A 12,364-nucleotide genomic window follows, 5' to 3' on the forward strand; every position below is an offset into this window, starting at 1 on the left:
CATTCAATTCATTTTAAAATCTGGTTCCTACTTTGACATATTTTCCACTTTAAAGGCAGGGTTGGTAAATTTTGAAAAACTAGCATGATTTTGAAAGTAGCATTCCCTCAGTGCTCCGTCTGCACCCACCCCCCTCCCCTCTGTGCTCCTTCTTAAGCCACGCCCCCTCACTTATATGCACGAGCTCCGTTGCTCCAGAAGCGGACCTCAGCTCATGCTTTGAGTGTGGGCTCATTCATGCAAGGAGGTAGGGAGCAGGGAGACAGGGAGGCGTCTGATTGGTTCATCAGATTGGTACCTCGTAGCAGACATTGGCTGAAGTTTTTACAGGCTTACAAACTGATACAGATGATGGATTTTCTTTGTTCCTTTTCCAGACAACATGAGTTATTAATTTCTGTCAGGACCTAAAGACAACTTCCACCAGAATCTGAAGAAAAAAGTGGATCTGGAGGAAATGACCAACCCTGACTTTAAATGAGAAATAGATAACAAAAAATGTGGAATTATTTTGAGTAAATTGCTTCAGCCTGCAGCAGTGGGACAGAGTGTAGTGGTTGTGATGTAATGCCTCGGTGGGGGGAGGAGAAGATCTCAATCAAAGCACGTCAGCGTCGGCGTAAATTGCTTGTTTTTGTCCCTGACGGGCTCAGTGTCTGACAACATCACAGAAAGAATCCCTGCAGAGATAAAGCTTTTTTAAATTTCACACCAGAGAGAGAGTCGTTTTCTCTCTCCGTTTTAAAGCCACCAAACTCCATTAACAAAAACAGAAACAAAAACAGTCCTGGTCCTACTCCTCCTACCCCTGTTCAGACCGCCGTTTTCAAGCCGATGACCGATGTTTCACCTTCAGTCTGAATGTTGTGACGGCGTAATGTGGGGACGAGGTGATACCCCTAATGTACCGTCTTCAGAGGTAGTAACAGTTTCTGAGGAGCCAGCGGGGGGGAGTGCAGCTGTGTGTGTGTGCATGTCTGACCCCGCCCCCGCTGTGCCGTGCTTCCTCAACGCCGAGACGCGATGTGACCTCATAGACTGGGATGCCAACAGTCACCGACTCGATAGCAATGTACAAAAAAGTGATGACGGCTCTTTTGTAAAAGAGGCTTGTGTTATCGTAAAAAGTTAAATTAGCAGCCCAGCATGCTTTTATTGACTTCAGTCCATGAAACGACCCCGCCTTTATTTGGGACAGGCGTCAAAACGAGACGTGCGTTGAGATGTGAAAAGACGATAAAACTGTAAATCTACACCATCCTGCTGCTCTGTGGGGGAAGAAGGGGAGGGGAGAGACACCTTAGTTGATGTGTTTTTGATCTGCACACTAATCAACACTAAATGAATCAGGGCCTCTAAGTGAGAGCGGCCTTTATTTGTCAAAACATGCAGCAACAACAAGCTAATAAAAGGCCCGGGCCTTGTAATTGGGATGTTTTGTAATAAGAAGTTTTAGGGTATCTTTGTAGGTTCTCAGTCAACCACGTCATGGTAAATTTAAAGCTTGATCCAAAAGCAACTGGACTGGTTGAAGATCTTGAATTTGAAGGACTTCAACCAAGTCCAGTCGCCTTTGGATCAAGCTTCAAAGTTTTACGGTAGTTTACCGTTTTTACAGGGTTAGTTTGGAGCCAACACAACGTAGCTGTGTAAAACAATACCAACAAATGGAGGTAGCTGTGGACAAACAAGGAGTCTGCTGGGTTTGAAGAGATTGATGCAGCAGCTGTGTCTGGTTAAAAAAAATCCTCTTCCTCATCTCTCTCTGCAGGGATCCTTTCTCTAATGTCGTCACAGACTTAGAATAACAATCTGAGGCCTGGCAGCGATAAAAGATGGCCTAGTGGTTAGCTCGAGCCCCATGTACTGTGGTAAATCCCTCCAAGCAGACGAACCGGGCTCCTTTCCTCCTGATGTCCTACTCTCTCCACTGTCCGAACAAGTAAAGCCAAAAAAAAGCCCCCCCAAAAATCTACTTTGATCAGACAAATTTGCTTATGTTGCCGCCATTACAGCCCGTAGCATTGCTGCAGGCTTGAAAAGAAAATCTCCTGTAGTCATTTCAAATGTGTCGTTTAGACATTTAGAGCACAAAATATGTGATTATAAAGCCGAGGTTCAAAGAGTACAGGAATAATACAGTAGAAGTAATTTGCTGTAAGATTTAGAGACACTTTAAGAAACATAAATTGGCTTCTATGAACTTCTCTAAACAAGTTGTGCAATCATTCGGAGGTACCTGACTGTGAACGTGTAGGAACCCTGCTTAACATTTCTAGGATGAATTTGGGGAAATTGACTCATTTGCTTTCTTACTGAGCGTTAGATGTGACTGTTGATACCGTTCTCCCGCCTGCTTCCTGAAACGTTCCCTCCACAGATTTGATCACCGCTCTCCTTTAACGCCGTCACATTCATGATATTAATTATTTTTCAAGGTTTCAAAGCGATGTAGCACAACCAGAGATACAATCCTTTATTATACGACATGTCAAAAACCTTCTGCCTACATTACCCACAATGCAATTTGACTGTTCAGCGTTAGGTTCAGGTGTTATGCAGCCTGCAGACGCCAAGATCCCATGACTTCAGATATCTAGCTTCATTCTTAAAATAGTTTTTCATCTCTGAACTCGTCGTCTTCAACCCCAACCAACGATGACTCGAGTGACATCACTTGAGGTTATTATTTAGACCTTAAAAAAGCCTTGCCCAGAGGCACTTCAGACCGTTTAATACTTGTTGCACAAACAGCTGGACACGAATGATGACGTGTAAAATTTGTCCTTTTTAAATTCAGAGCTGTAGCTAATCATGATGTGATTAGCCTAGCTTAGCATAAAGACTGGAAGCAGGGGGAAACAACTAGCTTGGGTAAATAATACACCTACATTATGCCTCTAAGGCTCAGGAATGTTAATCATTTTATCTGTGCACCAAAAGTAATGTTTTAAAATGAACAAAGATGTGCAAGAAATATTTGAAGAGAAATAATTTCCCTGTAAATGAAAACTTAATGTGAGGAAGGGTGCGTTGAGCTTATGCAGGCCACACACTAGGCGATTTAAGGCCCCCTAAAAAATGAGAGGGCGTGGCCTAATTCAAGGTTTGCACCTAACGTGGTTCAGGTCAAACTTTAAACTCTTTAATTTACAAATAACAAGTAACCAACTATTTTAAATGGTGACAGTTACTTTTAAATACAGATCAAATCACTGACATTTAGCCTAGCTTAGCATAGGCCTAGCTTAGCATAGGCCTAGCTTAGCGTAAAGAGGAAAGCTTGTCGCAACAGCTAGCCTGGCTTGATCAAGTCTTTAAATGACCTACCCGAAGCGCCGGAGCTTTCAAATTATCTGCGTCATATTTGTTTTGGTTTCTACACTTACTCTAGCTTGACCGCTAACCTCTACAGGTATGAGAGTGGTATCAATCTTTTCATCTACCTTTTAGCAAGAAAGCTTAAATCTTATGTCACAAAATATTCGACTCTTCTGAACATCTGTTTGGACATCAAACAGGAAGAAAAGTGTCAGAACAGCTGCATGGATTTTTTTTTGTTGCATCAGGAGAAACAGAAGGAGTCTCTGTTAAAAAAGAAAGAGAAAGAGAATAATACATGACAGAGAGTCCTGCTGAATAGCAAATCATCAAATATGGCTGCCAGAGAATCCGGAGCACACAGCTCCCCTCCTTGTCACTTTTCTCGCGGCGGCCATGTTTGATGTGCGAGCCAGATTACAGCGTGTGTGCTCCGTCGCCCCTCGTGCTCGATCGCTGCTCTGCGGTGAATAGCCTCTTTGTGTACAGTATTGATCAGCTCAGTGTGAGCTCTGTCATCCAGGTAAGCTTCTGCTGTACAACGCTTCTGCACACATCGACGATGCACTGTAACTGCTCTGAAAAGGAATGAAGTCCCAACACACACCTGGAGCACAAAAAAAAAAAGCACTGCTGCTGTTGTGAAAAAATATCAATAAAAAGGTCTATGGCATCATGAGGTTATGAAAGCTGGCCCACATTCTTTCTTTTCTTAATTTCACACCAGGTTGCTAATGTGATTCTGAGGCTGAAGTACTGTAAAAAAAAAAAAAAAAGTAACATTTCCGTTATCGTCCTCTGAATCTGCTGTGGTGTCTGCTCTTCCTGCTCACGATGGATGATTTCACAGATGTGATGTTGATGGATTTGTTGGATGTACTTAACTCTCCATGAAGGGGAAAATCTATCTTGGAAAATGTCAGTTTTGCATGCCTGATGAAATGCACGCCCTCCCTCCTTCTGCAGCGTTTGCATCCATTAGGATCAACGGTTTATGAATATACACGTCTCCGTCTGCAGTATAATGAGCATGCATGGAGTAAAATCAAGAGACAGTGAGCAGGTTAAGTGGATTTCTTGTATTAGGACCAGATTTATGGAAGGAGAAAACTACTTTAAAGATAGAACGTACAACATTTAACACAGAAATACAGCAGAAATACAGTCTGTCCTGTGTAAATGTGTCTCTGAATCATGACTGTCTACAATGAGGGAGAAGCTTGAGTCCCGCTGGCTGTGTTGTTGTCAGAGCCGTGTACTCCACAGATTTCATTAGCTTCAAGAAACGCCAGTCATCGGTACAGCCACGTGCAATCATTTCAGGTATAAATCAAGCAGCAACTTCCAGTGTTGAAACATGAAGCCGATGCTGAAGTGTTTAAAATCCTGCAGTTCCTGGAGTGTCCACTAGAGGCTGGCTGCAGAAGCACAGGAAGTCACATACACACCCATTCTAAAAAGCCTGTTTTTACAGCAGAGATGAACATGTTTACAGCCTGGTTCAAAAAACCAAATAGGTGTGATTAGCTCATGTCTGGATGGACACACACTGTACGGGGGGTGAATGTTTTGATGACTCATCAGTTTTGATTTGATGAAGGATAAGAGTTATTCACAATAAGGCGTGTAGCTGACCTGATTGACAGGTGGGCGCGGTGTAACGGTTTGTCAGGAGGTTTAAAACCCGCCTCAGCTCCAGCTCTCAGCCTGTCGTTAGGCTGACTGAAAGTTAGACTGAGACAGCATTTCCAGCATGGAGACCGCCATCATTGGCTTCAGAAGTCTGCTGCAGAAACTGATTTGTGACACTAATGAGATCGTATTGCGCAACACAAGTCTCTGTTGGTTTTGGTCTTCCTGTAGGATTTAGAAAAGAAACATAGAACCGGCTAAAACAGGTTGTCCATTAAATTTACAAATAAGCTGCTTTTTTTTAAGGCTGCATGGCGGTGCAGTGGTTAGCGCTGTCCCCTCACAGCAAGGAGGTTCCTGGTTTGAATCCCCGTCTGACAGGAGTGTGGAGTCTGCATGTTCTCCCCGTGCATGTGTGGGTTCTCTGTCTTCCTCCCACAGTCCAAAGACATGCTCTTTAGGTTAACTGCTGACTCTAAATTGTCTGTAGGTGTGAATGTGAGTGTGGCTGGTTTTCCTTCTCTATATGTCAGCTCTGTGATTGGCTGGTGATCAGTCCAGGGTGTAAGTCCGAGGACAGCTGGGATTGGCTCCACCCCCCTTGACCCCAAACATGAAAAGCGGTATACATGATGGATATTTTGTGAAGCCTTGTTCAGCTACCTCAGACTGAAACTCTGAGCTGCAGGTGTGCAATAAAAACAACACTTTAAAAAAATAAAAAAGGTGGATTTTATTAATTTGCAGCCAAACTCTTCAAGTGTGCCAGCATGTTGTAAGAGTCCAAATCCATCAGATCTTCTTCCTGTCTGACTAATACTCGTCTCTGTGACAGACAGCAAACCGCTGAGCCAACGTCATTTCTTCCCTTTAGTCCGAAATGAATATCGCTTGGCTCCCTTTGAAATCGATCAGACCGCCATGGCCCCGTCTGATTACTGTTTCCATGGTTTGATGCTCGGGCCAAACCATGGCAACGATGGCTCTGCTGGAAACGTGTCATGCTGCCGGAGCCAAATGAACACATTGACTGGAATTTAGATGAAGGCGGAGAGAGAGAGGTGATGCCACACGGCTTGTACCTGCTTCCTAAAATCATCAGCAGATTCAGATTTTAAAAAAACACAGAGCTACATGTTGTTTCAGAAAATAAAGAAGATTTTTCAGAGCAAACGGAGCCCGGCTGTGACTGAGAATATTTCTCCTGACACAAATCTAAAAGGCAACATTTGTGGGACTGAAGCATCTCATTTGTCGAGCCTGCAGAATTAAATCAACAAGGACAAACACTTTGAGGTTTCCAGGTGAGGAGCGTCCTCAGCCTCCCTCTCTCTCTCTCTGCAGATTCTTTTCCTCTCTATGAAATCACACATTTCGAGTTTTCCTTTTTGGCCTTGAAGGCGTCTGTGAACACAGCGTCCCCACTCTGAATGAAGCTGAATGTGACGATTGTTAAAACGGCTCTTTTCACATTCTTCCCCTCCATTGTTCCAATGCTCACTCTGCAAAACAAAAAAATGTCAATCTTATCAAGTCATTACTGTCTTTTATTGAAGTCTTAAAGTCTTTTCAAAGAGTTTTTTTCTGCAGCTTCCAACCAATGGTGATGGTGCCTTTTCGTCTTCTCAACAGAGGAGGCAGAACGGAGCAGCAGGAAGAAGTACGCCGATCCATTTCTTTGTTAATGTGCCATGAAACAATACTACCTAGCCTTTCTTTTCTGGGCAGAAAAGCGCTGGCTGTGCACTCAGTGTTTGCATAAAACGCTGAGAAGAAAAGTGCTGCACGTACGTCCTGTCTCCATGACAACAGTGTTGATAATAGCCACTGTATGACCAACACTGCACCCGATGACAGCTGAGGTTGACTCGAGCCTGCAGTGACATGAACATGATAAGCAGTATCGATAATTCATGGACAGACGAATGCACATGAGGCACATGACCAAAGTATGAAAGTCAGGACTCATTTTATACCGGTCTTTATCTAAAAATAAAAGTATGTATTATTGTCGTCTTCTCAGCGAATCCCTGCATGTTAGAAAATATCAGAACTGTAACTGAATCTGAATATTTTGACTTGTTGTGCCAGCGACCGAGCTGTCAGCCAGTCGTCCATTAATAGGACGATTCAGACGCCTTCTCCTCTCTGCATATCCAAGTGTCCAGAGGAAAACATCAAACTGAGAAAGTGTGAATGTGTTGAATGGATGGCTAAATAATTGGTTTATGAATAAGTATGTGTTTAATGAGTTTTGACTGATAACAGAGAGCGCTTTGAGCGACCAGAGGACCAGTTTCCACATGTTGGGAGTGAGTTCTTGTTGGTATAATTAAATATTTGTTCTCTTTTGTTTATGTAACTGTCAGGGAGAAATGTTGTAGAATTGTGTTCTTCTCTGAAATGTTGTGTGGTAGAAGTTTGGATTTGTTTGGACCAGAGAAGGTAGGCGCTTTTAAGGCGACCCCCCCCACACGGCCGTTTTGGACACCCCTCGGTTTGTCAGATATGAGAGCAGTTATCAGGTCAACAGGTGTTGCAGTGATGGAAGCGGTCAAGAGAAGTGGTTCAGATAGAAGTGATTGTACCCGACCTAAAAAGCCTCTGCATGTTTCTAATAAGCTCCACGAGCAGAAACGTGCTCAAACTAGGATCAATATTGGAGATGCTTTTGAAAAATGGAGAGAGGTTAGAACACAGAAAGGTTTACAGACCCATGCAGAGCTGGATAAACACTGAAGCTTCAGAGTCCACCACATGGTGACCTGAGTGAACATCCACTCTAGAGAGGAGGGGGGGGAGACAGCTCTCTATGATGTTTAGAATTTAGACTGCAGTACCCCTTTTAAACACTAGGGGTCAGAGGTACATACTGCTCCTTTAAGTAAAGATACCTACCAGTGTACATTAAAATCATTCTTATATTCCTTATTACAGTTTCTTAGTTACATTCCACCACTCAGGATCAAATATTTTTGTGTGTTTTCGTTTGTGCTGTTGATTTTTATTTTCATCAAAGACAGTTTATTTTTTTTCCAGCAGGTTAGATCAGAGTGCTGCTGATGGATAAAAGCTAAATGACAGACACACACACACACACACACAGGAGGAAGAAGCATGTGATGGTGTGTGTGGGCGATGTAAAGCTCAGAGAAACAGCCCACTCCCAAACACACACACACACACACACACACACACACACACACACACACACGCACACACACACACACACACACACACACACACACAACATATCAGAACAGAATCTGTCAGACACGACTTTGAAGCACAAGAAACAACAAAAACACAACAATGTACAATATGAGAATTAATTTACACACACAAACACACAGTGCAGAGTGTGTGTGTAAGTGGGAGGATGTGTGTGTTTGTTCTGTCAGATAGACACTTCAGATTCACTGAGTGTTCCCTCATCACCGCCGACATACGCCCTCCTGTTTGAATGTTGCATGAGTTTGGTTACGAGATGAACTTCATAGTGAAAACACGCTCGGGATAAATAATTGACCTTGAACGTACGCTCCACATCCGTCCTATTTTACAGAGAGAGAGCAGACGAGCTGCTGCGATGTGGGGAAAACATTCCTGCACAGCTGAAGATTCAAACGTGTCAGACGGAGGATCAGATCCGCTGTGGAAACATCAGATCCTGGATTCATTGAAGTAAATTAAGATATTAAGACCATAAGTAACACTGCTGTTTCTTATTGTACTTTGTGATCATTTAACTCCAAATCTCCACATACTCATTGCGTCAAGATGAACAGATGAAAGGAAAAAAAACGCTGTGACAACCAACTTAAACGGGCACCTTTTGCCTGCCACCTTCTGGGACCAGGGTGGGTTTGCAGTACGATTAAAGTCTCCTGATTTGGAGGTTTTGAAAATATGGTCACCATCGTCTAGGCACAACAACTAACCCCCTAGAAAAGTGAAACAAACATACGTTAACATTTGTGGCAAAGCACAACATCGACAGCTGTTCTTGAGAGTTTTAATCATCATCATCATTAAGTTAGTAGGTATTCATAAAGAGCTGGGTCTTTAGCTTTTTCTTAAAGGTGCAGAGGGACTCTGATCAAATGGAGTTTGGAAGTTCATTCCACCACCGGGGGGCGACAGAGGAGAAGAGTCTAGTCAGAGACTTAGGACCCTGTTGTGAAGGTTGGATCAGACGCCTTTCATTGGCAGAGCATAGAGGGGGGGAGGGAGTGTGGACCTGGATGAGTTTAGGTAAGGAGGAGCCGTTTATGTAAGCGAGCAGCAGAGTTTTAAATTTGATACGAGCAGTAACTGGGTGACGGTGGAGGGTTGTTGCTTGGCTTCCTAACGCCACTGAGACCATGTCCATGTTTTATTCAGTCTATGGCTTCAGCCCACAAAAACTCAGTGGTGCTTAGAAATCCCTAAAAGTTCCCAGAGCTCAATTAAACGTTTGTTATCCCCTCGTTAACTTGAACACTAAGCGAGTAAACAATACCTCCATCTAGGCCAGTCTGTAAAAGGCCGACAGCTTAAAATCCAATAAACGTTTCCTCCATTCTACAATCACCCCCCCCCCCCCCCCCCCCATACTTTTTTTTTAAGACCTCGAGGTCACAGCGTCCCTGATCAGCCGCTGATCGGCCACTGATCGGCCGTGAATATTTATCCCACAGTCTTTAGAGAAGTCACAGGTGCAAAGAGAGGAAAGTTGGCGTCTGAAAAAAAAGGCAGCATAATAAATGGCTCTAATAGCACCTTTCATTGTAGGCCATTACTTAAGGTGACAGCAGACACATTCTAAAAGCGAGCACAGCAATGATTAAAATAATAATTCAGATTGTGGACGAGGCAGGAAGCCTGATCTCCTCCCCTAGGAGGCCCCGGGAAGGAGGCGACGATCTGACTTTATTGAGACAAATAGGTGAATGAACTTGTAGCGGTGGTTTTTTTTTTACTTACAGGAAATTACAAATCATCAGAAGAGTAACCTGCGTTCTCTTTTTACAGTTTTGTGGAAATTCAATATTCAGATCTAGAGCTTCAGATGGAGGAGGCGAGGACGGGTCTGCAGAATTACTCCTCATGCATGTTTAATGTGAGTTTTGTCTTTGGGTCCGTGGACAGCACTGAGAGGACATGATAAATGCATTACTGTGATGAATTCTTTACAGGGTGCAGCCCGGGCTGACCTATCAGCACCGAGCTGATCGGGTCAACTGTTACAGTACACACACACACGTCAGTCTTCACTTGACCTGGAACATGAAAGTCGGAAAACATGGAACAGGATTAAAAGGCACAGTTTGTAAATTCAGCCACCAGGGGGTTCTCAATCAAAACAATATCATCACATGATGTCGAGGCTGGCGGGGAATCACGGGAGTGATTCTCTCTGCTACTCCCACATCCGACCCCCGATTGAAAACGAACTCCAAGTTGACCGCAGTCATGACGACCGGGTGAAACTGACCTGAGGCAGAGAATATGTTTCCAGACGAGCTAATGTATCCGAGTATAATTTACATGACATGAATTTACATCCTTTGACGTAACATCCAGTGCTTCCACGACAACGCTAAAGATTTCATGTCTGTCATGGCGGCCCCCGCGACAGGACAAGTCCTGTTACAACTCTAAAATGAAGGATTTCTCTGGCTTTGATAACAGGTTACACAAAGTAAGATTTCTTTTCTTATAGTCCACTGCACAGCTCCTACATTGCACCTTTTGTACATTTTATGTTTTTTATCTTTTATTTTTATTTTTTATATATATGTATATATTTTTTTTATATTTTATATTTTATATTTTATATTTTATATTTAATTTTTTATATTTTATATTTTATATTTTACATTTTATATTTTATATTTAATTTTTTATATTTTATATTTTATATTTTGTATTTTATATTTTATATTTATTTTTTTATATTTTATATTTTATATTTTACATTTTATTTTTTATATTTTATATTTTATATCTAATGTTTAATATTTTACATTTTTTAATATATTTAATATATTGTAATATCTTCTTATTCTGTATTATTTAAGTTGTTGTTAGTTCTGTTTTATTTCCTTGTTAATTGTTTAGCACCAATACACCAAGTCAAATTCTTTGAATGTGTAAATGTACTGGCAATAAACCCTGATTCTGATTCTGATTCTGAGGTTGGGATTGAACCCAGGCCGCCCACTTAGAGGACTAAACCTTCCTATTCCGTACACTGGGGTGCAAACTAACCGCTTGACCATCTGCGCCTCACATAACTTCAATCGTCATTAAAAACCTGCAAAGGGCTAAAAATGCACAAAGTAAAAAGGATTTTCTCCACTGAGAAATGAAGACAAAATTGCAAAGATTACCTGCAGAAATCAATCCCAAAACTTCACTGCTGTTTCCGTGGTTTCGGAGGAGCAGCAGCGATACATAATGTCATGTTTATTTTGGAAAATAGGGCCCATCAGGCCTTCAGCTGGAGATGATTCAGAGGCAAACAAGCAGCGGACCTGTTTGCATAACAGTCTCTGCTGCATTGCTTCGTGGCTACATTGGGGGAAGAAGAGGAGAGCGGCGCTGATGAGTGAGAGGAGGCGATGTGCGAGACAGACCGCTGGCTTGGCGGGGCGGCGACTGGGAGAGAGTGGGTGTAATGATACCCTCATCTCAGGAAAAACATGTCAGTCCTCCTGGCAAACTGAGCTGAAGTTGTTTTCAGCAACAGCCCCGAGCTCTGAGTGGAGAGCAGAGAGGCTGCGACTCTCTGAGAAGTTGCCAGAACAAATTTAGGAGCAGCTGGGGAAGATTCAGGCACAGAGGGTGAACAAGGAACACGGAGAAGGCCTGAAATATTGCAGGTTTGGATCCTCCTCATCAGAGAAAAAGGCTATGTTCACCTAAAGTCTGCCTCCTGTGTGTGTGAGTCCGGGGATTAATTAAGTCATTAAGACTCTAGTGGACACTGGAGGAACTGCAGCTGTAAAGTTAGACATTTTAAGATGGAGCGCTTTGGGGACTGACTCACTACAGGATACAGACTCTAGTGGACACTGGAGGAACTGCAGATTTTTGCACTTTTTTTCATTTTCCAGCCCCTAATGTTGCCTCTTGCTCCCTAAACCAAATCTTCCTTAAAACCTATACGACCATACTTTTTAAGTTTGGTTTTTCTCCTTTGTACAATCCATAATAAGCCCTGATATCCCCGTACAGATGAGGAGTATTTTGCTGAGAATACCCTTAAACATACCTGAACATCTAGCAGAATATCTCCTGACTCTGCAGCCTCGGTGGAGGTGTTTGTCCTCTGAGTGATTTCTACTTTTCATTTTGATTCCTCCTCCTCTGAAGCAGAAAGTGCTCACCACAGAGGAGTAACTCCGGTTCACTTCCTCACTCACAC

General features: G+C 42.8%; 1 pseudogene; it reads left to right on the top strand.

Annotated features, from left to right (window-relative positions):
* LOC110002736 (5-hydroxytryptamine receptor 1B-like) overlaps positions 1-4,010 on the top strand; it is a 7,118-nt pseudogene extending 3,108 nt beyond the window's left edge.
* The last annotated feature ends 8,354 nt before the right edge of the window (positions 4,011-12,364 follow it).

The sequence above is a fragment of the Labrus bergylta genome, chromosome 15, assembly GCF_963930695.1.
Source record: "Labrus bergylta chromosome 15, fLabBer1.1, whole genome shotgun sequence".
Taxonomy (NCBI): Eukaryota; Metazoa; Chordata; class Actinopteri; order Labriformes; family Labridae; genus Labrus; species Labrus bergylta.